Source organism: Lucilia sericata, unplaced genomic scaffold (assembly GCF_015586225.1).
Source record: "Lucilia sericata isolate MDLA Ls3-8-SP2 unplaced genomic scaffold, ASM1558622v1 Contig000354F_arrow, whole genome shotgun sequence".
In the NCBI taxonomy this organism is placed as follows: Eukaryota; Metazoa; Arthropoda; class Insecta; order Diptera; family Calliphoridae; genus Lucilia; species Lucilia sericata.
This window is the reverse complement of record NW_023994374.1, coordinates 263,050-277,948: the sequence shown is the minus strand read 5'-3', so window position 1 is coordinate 277,948 and position 14,899 is coordinate 263,050. Positions and strand designations below refer to the sequence as shown.

Here is a 14,899-nt window from a genome sequence, read left to right as displayed (position 1 = left end):
ACTTTTTCAAAGAAAAAGTTGTTCTGTTCCAGACAACTTTTCTACAGAAAAAGTTCTGTTACAGACAACTTTTCTATAGAAAAAGTTGCTCTGTTGCAGACAACCTTTCTATAGAAAAAGTTGCTCTGTTACAGACAACTTTTCTATAGAAAAAGTTGCTCTGTTACAGACAACTTTTCTATAGAAAAAGTTGCTCTGTTACAGACAACTTTTCTATAGAAAAAGTTGCTCTGTTACAGACAACTTTTCTATAGAAAAAGTTGCTCTGTTACAGACAACTTTTCTATAGAAAAAGTTGCTCTGTTACAAACAACTTTTCTATAGAAAAAGTTCCTCTGTTACAAACAACTTTTCTATAGAAAAAGTTCCTCTGTTACAAACAACTTTTCTATATAAAAAGTTCCTCTGTTACAAACAACTTTTCTATAGAAAAAGTTGCTCTGTTACAAACATCTTTTCTATAGAAAAAGTTGCTCTGTTACAAACATCTTTTCTATAGAAAAAGTTGCTCTGTTACAGTCAATTTTCTATAGAAAAAGTTGCTCTATTGCAGACAACTTTTCTATAGAAAAAGTTGCTCTGTTGCAAACAACTTTTCTATAGAAAAAGTTGCTCTAAACCATACAAAAAATTAGTCTTAAACTGACTAATTGCATATCAGTTACTTTCTTGCTAGAGAAACATTATTAGTTCGAAATTCTCTACCCACTTAAGTATACATTTCAAACCCCCCTCTTTGTATTTCCTGTACAATAAACATTGTGTTTTGCTCTAATTATTTCATGTTCTTTTTACCTTTAAACTTCCGTTTTAAAAATTGTTTCTTATGTCTTGTTTTTATTACTAATTTTATAGTCTTAAATATGGTTTCTTCTTTGGCTGGTATTTGTTTCAATTTATTTTTATTGAATAATTATTTTATATAAAAAATATTTTTTTTGTTTATTAATTATTTAAAATTCAAACCAAGTTTTTGAAAAAAAAACAAAATACAACTTAACTAAATCTAAAAACTAAATATTACCATATGTGTAGGCAGCTCACGTACAAGGTCTTCAAATATGGTAGTTTTTTTCAGTTTTTCTACTATGATTTTTTTATGTTTTTTGTTATTTTTGTTGAAAAACGTTATTATAGATTTTAATAGCCATAATCTTAGGCCATGGTAATATGTGTGCATGAATGAGTAGAGTTCAACAACAACAACAACAGAAAAGGGAACATTTATATGCAAGACATGTTTCGTCAAGCCGGGCCCTAAAAAATGTAAAAGGGGCAGGAATTTGTTTGGAGAAAGATATTGTAAAAAAGGCCTTTTAAAGCTATTATCAGTAGAATATCTGATATATATAATATTGAAGGTACTTAAAAAAGTACTTTTTTAGAAGTACCCACTTTCTTTTAACAGATCTCTAAGATTTTAGCCAACAAGTTGTTCTATCAAATAGCTTTCATAGGTAATTCATTTGGACTAGTTATTCCTAGTTCAAAATATATTTCTATTAAAATATTACTAAGCGGTGGTACTTTTTGTAAATGTCCCCTAAAAGTTTTTGACCTAATGATTTGGAGTCGGAATACATTTAATGCTTACTCTTTCAAATATATAATTAACTTAAATTCTAGGCTTAAAATTAATCTAAAACTCAAAGGCCCTTTTGCAGCCTTAGAAGACCCTTAAAAATCCCCTTTTTAGGGCCTTAAAAACTATTTTGCACACACTCTCTTACACACGTATATACTATGTATATAAAATTTAAATTGTTGTAGTTGTTTTTGTAAATAAAGGTACATTACATTTTCTTCATTGATTTGTTTGTTTCATATAGTGATTTTTTACTGTTTTTGTTGTTATTTTGTTTTCCAATAGAGAGTGTAAGAGAAGAAAGACGCAGAAGAAGCGAAAAAAAGGTGAAATGAGTTTAATGCACTTTTGTGGTTTAGGTTTGGTTTTAATAGTTTTTGTTGCTATTATTATTATAGTTGTTGTAGTTTTTTTTTGTTTAAAATAATGTTTCAATTTGTATACATTTCTTTTCCTACTTGTATTGAATATATATATTTTTTTACACAATCAATTTACATGTTTGTTATAAAAATAATAGAGAAAGAGAATTTTTTTTATGTAAAATTTTAAGTTATAGTAGGTTTTGTTTTTCTTCACGATAATACATCTATTCAATTTATGGTTTTTATATGCAAAACCTATAAAAATGTTTATAAACAAATTTGTTTTTGAAGAAAAAAATAATATTAAATTTATTTTTATTTAAAGCTGAGTGAAATTTAAATTTGTTTCAAATAGCTGATTATCTATTGAGGTTTTGGTATCAAAAAATTGTAGACGCTTTGAATACAAACACCTACACTAGTCTTTGGATTTTGTTGGATCTTCTTAAGCTCTAAAATAGGCATCGGTAGAGAGTAAGAAATGAGCTCGTGAGAGAGCATTAGAGCTCTTTTGCTATACTGTTTAACAGAGCAACTTTTTCTATAGAAAAGTTGTTTGTAACAGAGCAACTTTTTCTATAGAAAAGTTGTTTGTAACAGAGCAACTTTTTCTATAGAAAAGTTGTCTGTTACAGAGCAACTTTTTCTATAAAAAAGTTTGTCTGTTACAGAGCAGCTTTTTGTATAGAAAAATTGTCTATTACAGAGCAACTTTTTCTATAGAAAATTTGTCTGTTACAGAGCAACTTTTTCTATAGAAAAGTTGTCTGTAACAGAGCAACTTTTTCTATAGAAAAGTTGTTTGTAACAGAGCAATTTTTTCTATAGAAAAGTTGTCTACAAAGCAACTTTTTCTATAGAAAAGTTTGTCTGTCACAGAGCAGCTTTTTGTATAGAAAAGTTTGTCTGTAACATATCAACTTTTTCTATAGAAAAGTTGTCTGTAACAGAGCAACTTTTTCTATAGAAATTTTGTCTGTTACAGAGCAACTTTTTTTATAGAAAAGTTGTCTGTAACAGAGCAACTTTTTCTATAGAAAAGTTGTCTGTAACAGAGCAACTTTTTCTATAGAAAAGTTGTCTGTTACAGAGCAACTTTTTCTATAGAAAAGTTGTCTGTTACAGAGCAACTTTTTCTATAGAAAAGTTGTCTGTTACAGAGCAACTTTTTCTATAGAAAAGTTGTCTATAGAAAAGTTGTCTGTTACAGAGCAACTTTTTCTATAGAAAAGTTGTCTGTTACAGAGCAACTTTTTCTATAGAAAAGTTGTCTATAGAAAAGTTGTCTGTTACAGAGCAACTTTTTCTATAGAAAAGTTGTCTGTTACAGAGCAACTTTTTCTATAGAAAAGTTGTCTGTTACAGAGCAACTTTTTCTATAGAAAAGTTGTCTGTTACAGAGCAACTTTTTCTATAGAAAAGTTGTCTGTTACAGAGCAACTTTTTCTATAGAAAAGTTGTCTGTTACAGAGCAACTTTTTCTATAGAAAAGTTGTCTGTTACAGAGCAGCTTTTTGTATAGAAAAGTTTGTCTGTTGCAGAGCAGCTTTTTGTATAGAAAAGTTTGTCTGTTGCAGAGCAGCTTTTTGTATAGAAAAATTGTCTGTTACAGAGCAGCTTTTTGTATAGAAAAATTGTCTGTTACAGAGCAACTTTTTCTATAGAAAAATTGTTACAGAGCAACTTTTTCTATAGAAAAATTGTTACAGAGCAACTTTTTCTATAGAAAAATTGTTACAGAGCAACTTCTTCTATAGAAAAATTGTTACAGAGCAACTTTTTCTATAGAAAAATTGTTACAGAGCAACTTTTTCTATAGAATATAGAAAATTTTTCTGTTACAGAGCATTCAGGACGAAGAAAACAACAACGTCTTTAATATAAAAGTTGGCTGGTCTAGGGCACCTATTTCTATGGAAAGGTTGCATGGTCTAGAACAGTTTTTTTGCATAAAAATATTGTACTGTTGTCTAGTCAATAGTCTGTTATTTGGGACAAGTAGTCTGGTCCGCAACAAATTTTTATTAAAAAAATATATATTGAAAAATTGCTAAATAGCCAAAATATTTATATAAACAAAATGAAATTTAAAAATATCCGCAGACCGACCTTGATATTTACCTTAAATAATGAAAATAAAAATATATTTTCCCACCAATTAAATGCTGACTGACATTTTGTTAAAATCTACCACAAATATTCTATTAAATATTTTTTAATATATTTTAAAAATAAAATTTCACTTTTATTCTCTCACATCATTCATTCAGTGACGGAGCCATCTATTATTTTTGAGTGAAAGAAAAAAATTATATGACACATTCTTATTCTAGAATTGTGTACATAATCTATTAGATATAGTGGGTATTTAATTTAAGAACTATTTGTTAAAAAGAAATAGAAAATTATTAAGTGTTTGTGTGAAAAATTATGAAAAATAACTCAATCAATTTGTTAGGGAAACAAATTTTCTACTGATCATGTGTTGGAATAGATAAATTCATATATGAAGATCAATTTACTGAAAGGTATTAAAAAAATTCAACGCAAATTATTTTTTAGAAAAAATTCATTGAAAACTGCTTTCTATAGAAAAATTCATAGCAATTTATTTTAAATTATTTTTTATAGAAAAAATTTCATGGCAAATTATTTTCTATAGAAAAAATTTTATGGCAAATTATTTTCTATAGAAAAAATTTCATGGCAAATTATTTTCTATAGAAAAAATTTCATGGCAAATTATTTTCTATAGAAAAAATTGCATGGCAAATTATTTTCTATAGAAAAAATTTCATGGCAAATTATTTTCTATAGAAAAAATTTCATGGCAAATTATTTTCTATAGAAAAAATTTCATGGCAAATTATTTTCTATAGAATAAAATTATCGCAATTTTTTTCTATAGAAATGAATTAATTAAAAATTATTTTATATGAGAAAAATTTATTAAAAATTAATTTCTATAGAAAAAAATTAATTCAATATTATTTTCTATAGAAAAAAAATTATTAAAAATTATTTTCTTTCTAAAAATTATAAAAAATTATTTTCTATAGAAAAAAATTTATTAAAAGTTATTTTCTATAGAAAAAAATTAATTAAAAATATATATAAATATAAAATAAAATATATATAGAAAAAAATTCATGAAAAATTATTTTCTATAGAAAAAAATTCATTATAAATTATTTTCTATAGAAAAAATTCATTATAAATTATTTTCTATAAAAAAAAAATCATTATCAAATATTTTCTATAGAAACAAATTCATTATAAATTATTTCCTATAGAAAAAAATCATTATAAATTATTTTCTATAGAAAGAAATTCATTGTAAATTATTTTCTATAGAAAAAAATTCATTATAAATTATTTTCTATAGAAAAAAAATCATTATAAATTATTTTCTATACAAAAAAATTCATTAAAAATTATTTTCTATAGAAAAAATTCATTATAAATTATTTTCTATAGAAAAAAATTCATTAAAAATTATTTTCTATAGAAAAAAATTAATCTCAAATTATTTTCTATAGAAAAAAATTCATTATAAATTATTTTTTATAGAAAAAAATTCATTATAAATTATTTTTTATAGAAAAAAATTAATTAAAAATTATTTTCCATAGAAAAAATTCATTACCAATTATTTTCTATAGAAAAAAATTCATTAAAAATTATTTTCTATAGAAAAAATTCATTACAAATTATTTTCTATAGAAAAAAAATATTAAAAATTATTTTCTATTGAAAAATTTGTTAAGAATTATTTTCTATTGAAAAAAAATATTAAAAATTATTTTCTATAGAAGAAAAAACTATAAAAATTATTTTCTGTAGAAAAAAATATTTTCTATAGAAAAAAATTAATTAAAAATAATTTTCTTTGGAAAAAGTTAATTGCAAATTGTTTTCTATAAAAAAAATATTGTAAATTATTTTCTATAGAAGAAATTTCATTAAAAATTGTTTTTTAAATTTTTTATAAATTCAGAGTTTTTTGATATTTTGGAAAATTTTGTTGTTTCTTTAATGTATTTAAAATAGTGTGTTTTTGATTTATAAACAATTAATTAAGGGCTTTGTTTTTTTCTCAAATTGAAATTCATAGAAAAATTAACAAAAGTGGTTTGAAAAAAATATTATTAAAATTTATTGGCATCAACAAGTTCGCCTACAGTTTTTTAAATATCTTAAATAATTTTGTTTCTTACCAAAAACCATCAAGACATTTGGTCTACCTGTCATACTAATTAAGTCATGTATGAAGTTGTTTTTGTGTTTTTTTAGACAAATTATTAAGAAAAGAAGTCGATAGTGAAAATTGGAAAAAAGGTTTAAACCAGATTTTTTTTTAACTAAAACTTGTCTTAGGTTTTATCTTAATAAATAAAGACAAATACAACAAAATATAAGAAACAAACTTTTAATCATTTTGATAATTATTACAAAATAAACTTGAAATTGAATTTTTTGATAAATCTTAAAACAACTAGAAAATGTGTTTAAGTAAATACATAACTTAAGTTTAAGTTGAGAGATCTTATAGATTTTTCTTAATTCTGTTTTTCATTTTAGCTGTTTTTAGGATTTGTTTAGATTGTTTTTCTTATTTTCTTATTAAGATGTAGTAATAAAGATATGTACATGTCGATTACGTGTAAAGAATAAATTTTAAACACAGGTATAGCTTGGCAAGCAGTAATTGAGAAATGTTTAAACACTGAAAGAAATAGTGGACAAATTTAAAATTCCTTTTGAAATTTCAATTTATCTTGAATTTATTGTTTGTTTTTTTTTTCTAATCATTTATTTTTTTCATAATTAACTTTTGTTTACATCATATTTTATTATTCGTTAAATGTAAATTTTAAAAACAAATCATTTCCGTTCTAAAGTTGTTGTTGTTTTCTGTTCATTGTTGTCGTTGTTAATTTATCCAATTATGCAGTTTTGTTGCAAATATAACAAATTGCATATTGTTAGCTTTAAACTGATATGAAGAAGAGAAAAATAAATAATATTTTATTTTAAAAATATTTCTATCAAGTAAAAATTCCATTAAAATACATAAAGATGAGTTATTTGCAAAAGGTCCTAAGTGACTTTTGTAATAATTCTTTAAAAAAGCTAATAATTTTCTTTGAACACAACAAAATTTTCTTTTCATAATTTATCAGAACTTTTTAACTAAAAGGAAAATTTAGAAAGTCTGTACAGACAACAAAAAAAGCTCTCTAATAAAAACTTAAAATAAGACACTTAAGCCTTTTTGCATATAAAACTATAACATATTTTTCATATTACTAAAGATTCTATTACTTTTAATATTAAAACATGCTTTGAGTTCAGACGGGTTTCAGCTTTTATAAAACAAATGAATAAATATGTTAAATTGAAGATAAGAATTCTAGAAATGGTAATCAATGCAAATTTATTTGTGTTTTGTTATAAAAATAAGGAAAATTTAAAATATTTTTATAGAAAATAAAAACAAGAACATTGACGCCCAACTTATATTCCTTTTTTAAAAATATAAATAATTCTTTGTTTGTTTTCTTTATAATGGACTGTAAGCTAAAGAACAAAGTTTTATTTTAGAAATGAAGAAAAAAAACACGAAGAATACATTGAAAGAAATTTAAGGCAAAATAATAAAAATAATTTCAACGACATTTAATATCCACAAGAAAAATTCGTTACAAATTATATTCTATAGAAAAAAATCATAAAAAATTATTTTTTATAGCAGAAAATTCATTATAAATTATTTTCTATAGACAAAAATTTATTAAAAATTATTTTCTATAGAAAACATTTATTAAAAATTATTTTCTATAGAAAACATTTTTTAAAAATTATTTTCTATAGAAAAAAATTAATTAAAAACTATTTTCCATAGAAAAAATTCATTATAAATTATTTTCAATAGAAAAAAATTATTAAAAATTATTTTCTATAGAAAAAATTCATTCAAAATTATTTTCTATAGAAAAAATTCATTAAGAACCATTTTCTACAGAAAAAAAAATTATTAAAAATTATTTTCTGTAGAACAAAATTCATTAAAAATTATTTTCTGTAGAGAAAATTCATTAAAAATTATTTCCTATAGAAAAAAATTCATTAAAAATTATTTCCTATAGAAAAAAATTCATTAAAGTTATTTTTGATGGAAAAAAATTGTTTTCTATAGAAAAAAATTAATTAAAAAATATTTTTTATAGAAAAAATCCAAAAAAAATTATTTTCTTTAAAAAAAATTCATTAAAAATTATTTTCTATAGAAAAAAATTCATTAAAAATTATTTTCTATAGAAAAAATTAATTAAAAATTATTTTCTATATAAAAAAATTTATTAAAAATTATTTTCTGTTGAAAAAAATTTATTAAAATTTATTTTCTATAGAAAAAAATGCATTAAAAATTATTTTCTATAGAAAAAATTCATTAAAAATTATTTTCTTTAGAAAAAAATTCATTAAAAATTATTTTCTATAGAAAAAATTCATTAAAAATAATTTTCTATAGAAAAAAATTCATTAAAAATTATTTTTTTAGAAAAAAATTCATTAAAAAATATTTTCTATAGAAAAGAATTCATTAAAAATTACATTAAATTAAAAAATACATTAAAAATTCTACATTTTCTACAAAAAATAATTCATTAAAAATTATTTTCTACAGAAAAAAAAAATTATTAAAAATTATTTTCTACAAAAATAATTCATTAAAAATTATTTCCTATAGAAAAAAATCCACTAAAAGTTATTTTCTATAGAAGAAATTCATTATAAATTATTTTCATTCTAAAAAAATTCATTAAAAATTATTTTTTATAAAAAAAATTCATTAAAAATTATTTTCTATAGAAAAAATTCATTTAAATTATTTTCTATAGAAAAAAATTCATTAAAAAATATTTTCTATAGACAAAAATTTATTAAAAATTATTTTCTATAGCAAAAAATAATTAAAAATTATTTTATATAAAGAAAAATTTATTATAAATTATTTTCTATAAAAAAAATTAATTTAAAATTATTTTCTATAGAAAAAAATTCATTAAAAATTATTTTCTATAGAAAAAAATTATTAAAAATTATTTTCTATAGAAAAAATTATTTAAAAACTATTTGTTATAGAAACAAATTATTAAAAATTATTTTCTATAGAAAAAAATTCATTAAAAATTATTTTCTGTATAAAAAATTCATTAAAAATTATTTCCTATGGAAAAAATTCATTAAAAATTATTTTCTATAGAAAAAATTCATTATAAATTACTTTCAATCTAAAAAAATTCATTAAAAATTATTTTCTATAGAAAAAAATTCAATAAAAATTATATTCTATAGAAAAAAATTCATTAAAAATTATTTTCTGTAGAAAAAAATTCATTAAAAATTATTTTCTGTAGAAAAAGATTCATTAAAAATTATTTTCTATAGAAAAAAATTTATTAAAAATTATTTTGCATAAGAAAAAATTCATTAAAAATTATTTTCTATAGAAAAATGTATTATATTATTTTTCTCCTTAAATCTCAAACCACAAAGTGAAAACAATTAGTAAAATTTTTGTGTATTTCTTACAACATTTTCCGTTATTAATTATGTTTGTATCTGGGTAAACGTAATACAATCTGTTAGGAAATTTGTTAAAAATTATGTTTTTTTTTTAAGTGTATTTATTACACAGTTGCATTCAAAATGATATTTTATACAATCTTTTATTTTTTTCTTTCTGACAAAAAGAACCCAGTTGATTACGACGAGTTACTATATTTATTTTTTAATAGTTTTTTATTTCTATAAGAGTTCATTGTTGTTTTGTGATTTTAATAAAGTTTTCAGTTTCAGTCTTAAGATTTGAAATCATATTTTTTTTATTTTTTTTTTATTCATAGCATTTTCCAACGGATACGCTCTGTTTGTAATAAACAATGAAAGCAAATGTTATTTTTTTTTATTTTAATAGTTTAGAGTTGATGGAATTTTTTTGCTGCTGCTGCTGCTGCAGTTATAGTATTTTTTATGGATTTTTATTATAGATTTCAATTTGTTTTCTTCATTATTGTTAATGTTCTTTTTCGCTGTTGTTGTTGTAGAGCTTTTTGCAAAACAAAATGGTTTGATCTTTTGTTGTAGTGTATAATGGAGTGACCATTACAGGAAAGAAAATTTACACACACTTTGTATGTTGGTGTATATTGGTTGAATTACATTACATTAGTTGGTTGCAACCATAACACAACAACAACCAATTGATAGTAAAGTGGACGACAACATCACTTTTCAGCCGTATTTTCTTGTATGTCTTATTTTTTTTTTCTTTGCCATTGCTTCTTCTTCTCCCCATTTTACAGTAAATAATGTTGAAAAAAAATATATATAAAACGTTTGATATTCTTAAAAGGCCTTTGGCTTTTAAGTTGTTAAACAGAGTTGTGGTCCTAAGATTTTCTGAAAAGGAGCTTTTTGAATAGTTTTGTAAAAAATTGCTTATAGAAACAATTTGTTCCAAATCATTTCTATAGAAAAACATGTCCGAAATGTATATGTTTATAGAAATAAATTTATCTCAAAATGTTTTTTATAGAAAAAAAAATTGTTACAAAATGTTTTCTAAAGAAAAAAAAATTCCAAACATTTTTTCTTTAGGAAAAAATTTGTCCCAAAATGTTTTCTATAGAAAAAAATTTGTCCCAAAATGTTTTTTATAGAAAAAAATTTTCCCAAAATGCTTTCTAGAGAAAAAAATTTGTCCCAAAATGTTTTCTAAAGACAAGAATTTGTCCCAAAATGTTTTCTGAAGAAACAAATTTGTCCCAAAATGTTTTCTAAAGAAAAAAAATTTCCAAAAATGTTTGCTAAAGAAAAAAAATTTCCAAAAATGCTTTCTATAGAAAAAAGTTTGTCCCAAAATGTTTTCAAAAGGAAAAAAATTGTCCCAAATGGTTTTATACAGCAAAAAATATGTTCCAAAATGTTTTCTATAGAAAAAAATTTGTCTTCAATTGTTTTCTATAGAAAAAAAATTGTCTTCAATTGTTTTCTATAGAAAAAAATTTGTCTTCAATTGTTTTCTATAGAAAAAAATTTGTCTTCAATTGTTTTCTATAGAAAAAAATTTGTCTTCAATTGTTTTCTATAGAAAAAAATTTGTCTTCAATTGTTTTCTATAGAAAAAAATTTGTCTTCAATTGTTTTCTATAGAAAAAAATTTGTCTTCAATTGTTTTCTATAGAAAAAAATTTGTCTTCAATTGTTTTCTATAGAAAAAAATTTGTCTTCAATTGTTTTCTATAGAAAAAAATTTGTCTTCAATTGTTTTCTATAGAAAAAAATTTGTCTTCAATTGTTTTCTATAGAAAAAAATTTGTCTTCAATTGTTTTCTATAGAAAAAAATTTGTCTTAAATGGTTTTCTATAGAAAAAATTTGTCTTAAATTGTTTTCTATAGAAAAAAATTTGTCTTCAATTGTTTTCTATAGAAAAAAATTTGTCTTAAATGGTTTTCTATAGAAAAAATTTGTCTTAAATGGTTTTCTATAGAAAAAATTTGTCTTAAATTATTTTCTATAGAAAAAAATTTGTCTTAAATTGTTTTCTATAGAAAAAAAATTGTCTTAAATTGTTTTCTATAGAAAAAAAATTTGTCTTAAATTGTTTTCTATAGAAAAAAAATTTGTCTTAAATTGTTTTCTATAGAAAAAAAAATTGTCTTAAATTGTTTTCTATAGAAAAAAAATTTGTCTTAAATTGTTTTCTATAGAAAAAAAATTGTCTTAAATTGTTTTCTATAGAAAAAAAATTGTCTTAAATTGTTTTCTATAGAAAAAAATTTGTCTTAAATTGTTTTCTATAGAAAAAAATTTGTCTTAAATTGGTTTCTATAGAAAAAAATTTGTCTTAAATTGGTTTCTATAGAAAAAAATTTGTCTTAAATTGGTTTCTATAGAAAAAAATTTGTCTTAAATTGGTTTCTATAGAAAAAAATTTGTCTTAAATTGTTTTCTATAGAAAAAAATTTGTCCTAAATTGTTTTCTATAGAAAAAAATTTGTCTTCAATTGTTTTCTATAGAAAAAAAATTGTCTTCAATTGTTTTCTATAGAAAAAAATTTGTCTTCAATTGTTTTCTATAGAAAAAAATTGTGTTTAATTGTTTTCTATAGAAAAAAATTGTGTTTAATTGTTTTTTATAGAAAAAAATTTGTTTTTAATTGTTTTCTATAGAAAAAAAAAATTGTTTTTAATTGTTTCCTATAGAAAAAAATTTGTCTTTAATTGTTTTCTATAGAAAATAATTTGTCTTTAATTGTTTTCTATAGAAAAAAATTTGTCTTAAATTGTTTTCTATAGAAAAAAATTTGTCTTAAATTGTTTTCTATAGAAAAAAATTTGTCTTAAATTGTTTTCTATAGAAAAAAATTTGTCTTAAATTGTTTTCTATAGAAAAAATTTGTCTTAAATTGTTTTCTATAGAAAAAAATTTGTCTTAAATTGTTTTCTATAGAAAAAAATTTGTCTTAAATTGTTTTCTATAGAAAAAAATTTGTCTTAAATTGTTTTCTATAGAAAAAAAAATTGTCTTAAATTGTTTTCTATAGAAAAAAAAATTGTCTTAAAATGTTTACTATAGAAAAAAATTTGTCTTAAATTGTTTTCTATAGAAAAAAATTTGTCTCAAAAAGTTTACTATAGAAAAAAGTACCTTAAAATGTTAGAAAAAAATGAGTTCCAAAATGTTTTCTATAGAAAATACTATGGCCCCTTTTTACTTTATGCCGAATTACTCCTGCCACTTCCCTGTATTACCAAATAGTTTTTGAGCAACATTTGTCGGCTTTTTTAGATTTAGTTTAAAGCTAGAAAAAAATAAGTAGTGTGATGGTGTCGCTGTTGATTATTTTTACAAAACTTGCTAATGGCTACTGATAGTCGTTGTTGTCTTCGTCTTGGTCGGCACCACCACCACCAGCATCATCATCATTAACAGCAACTAACCAAACTCTTCAGTAAACATATCCTCATACCGTTGGTCATCATCACTATAATGCTGAGCATGATGATGATGACGATCGTCATAGTCATCATCAATGGGAGAGTGAATGTTTTACTTATTTACGATCAAATACTTTAATTTGTCTCTATATTTTACTTTTTTTCTTACTTAAAAACACAAACATTAAACGCCGGCTTTAGCAGTAACTGCAGCTGTTTTGTGATGAAAAAAAAAAACAAACTTAAAAGCCTTCAACACATCACTACTAACTACAATACTAAACCAAAGCACAAACCATGTAAGACAAAAAGGTTCTTTCTGGCTAATTTTAATCTTTCACTTTGAAAGTAAACATTTCTCTTACATACCGACTGCAAACATATAATGTCCGTCCATCTTGTATGTCTGTCCATCCATCTATACGTCTGTGTTTTCTTTCAACATATTTGTTGCAGCCATTTAAACAGCCTGTGGTTTTAGCCACCTTAACATATGTTGGGTGTTATTATCTTTTCTATTAAGGAAATATATTAAAAAACACACACAACAACAACAAAAATATTTGCTTAGATGAAAAAAACAAAGCAAAATGTGCAAATATTAAGATTAGAATTTTAATAGAAATTATAAAAGAAAAATCTATGACAGTCTAAGAAAAAAAAAAAACATTAAACACTCTACATATTTTAAAATCGTTTCTAAAAGATTAAGATTTAATAGCAGACTAAAGAAAGATCTTAAACAAATGGCTTTTTTCAATTAAACCCGGATGAGAGTAATATTTTTAATACTAAATTTATAAAACTTTAGCAGCTTTAATAGGAAAATTAAAACATTTTTTTTTTTCAAATAATTAGTTAATTAGTTTGATTTAATTAAAAATTTCCATTAATAAACATTTTTCATAAATTTATTTCACATTCCTCTGCTATATATAGCAGGGTGTTAGAAATGACAATGGTTTTGAACTACTAGCAGCACATGTTCACACATAGTTGATTCTGAATTAAAAACCCCTACAACATTTTTTTGTGTGTTTTTTTTTTCTAAATCTTATAAGTCTATTATTTACAATTTTATTTCCAATTACTTAAAATAGTTGTTGTTGTTGCTGTGGACACATGTTGTACTCGTATTCGGTTTTGATACATAATACTTGATCATACTTGTTCCATAAACACTTGTCTATGACTGACATTTTAAAAGATTGTCTTGTTTTTGCAAATATTTACACTGGAAGAAATATCAATAGAAATATAATTTCTATATAAAAATCTTAGCAAATTGTTTGCTATAGAAAAAAAATCATTGAAAATTGTTTTATATAGAAAAATTTCCAAATGTTTTCTATAGATTTTTTTCTATAGAAAATAATTTACAAAGAATTTTTTTATATAGAAAATAATTTACAAAGAATTTTTTTATATAGAAAAAAATTTACAAAAAAATTTTTTCTATAGAAAATACTTTACAAAGAACTTTTTTCTAAAGAAAATAATTTAAAATGAATTTTTTCTATAGAAAATAATTTACAAAGAATTTTTTCTATAGAAAATTATTTACAATGAATTTTGTTCTATAGAAAATAATTTACAAAGAATTTTTTTCTATAGAAAATAATTTACAAAAAATTTTTTTCTATAGAAAATAATTTACAAAGAATTTTTTTCTATAGAAAAACTTCCATCAAAATTGTTTTCTGTAGAAAAAAGTTCATTGCAAATTATTTTCCATAGAAAAAAATTCATTTAAAATTATTTTCTATAGAAAAAAATTTATCAAAAATTGTTTTCTATAGAAAAAAAATCTTTATAAATTATTTTCTATAGAAACAAATTCATTGCAAATTATTTTCTATAGAAAAAATTCATTACAAATTATAGAAAAAATTCATTGCAAATTATTTCCTATAGAAAAAAATTAATTAAAAACTATT

The 14,899-nt window shown here is 21.6% G+C and overlaps 1 protein-coding gene across 1 annotated transcript in view; it reads left to right on the top strand.

Annotated features, from left to right (window-relative positions):
• LOC119604037 (serine-rich adhesin for platelets-like) overlaps positions 1-14,899 on the top strand; it is a 302,563-nt gene that overhangs the window by 24,798 nt on the left and 262,866 nt on the right. The window lies entirely within an intron of this gene.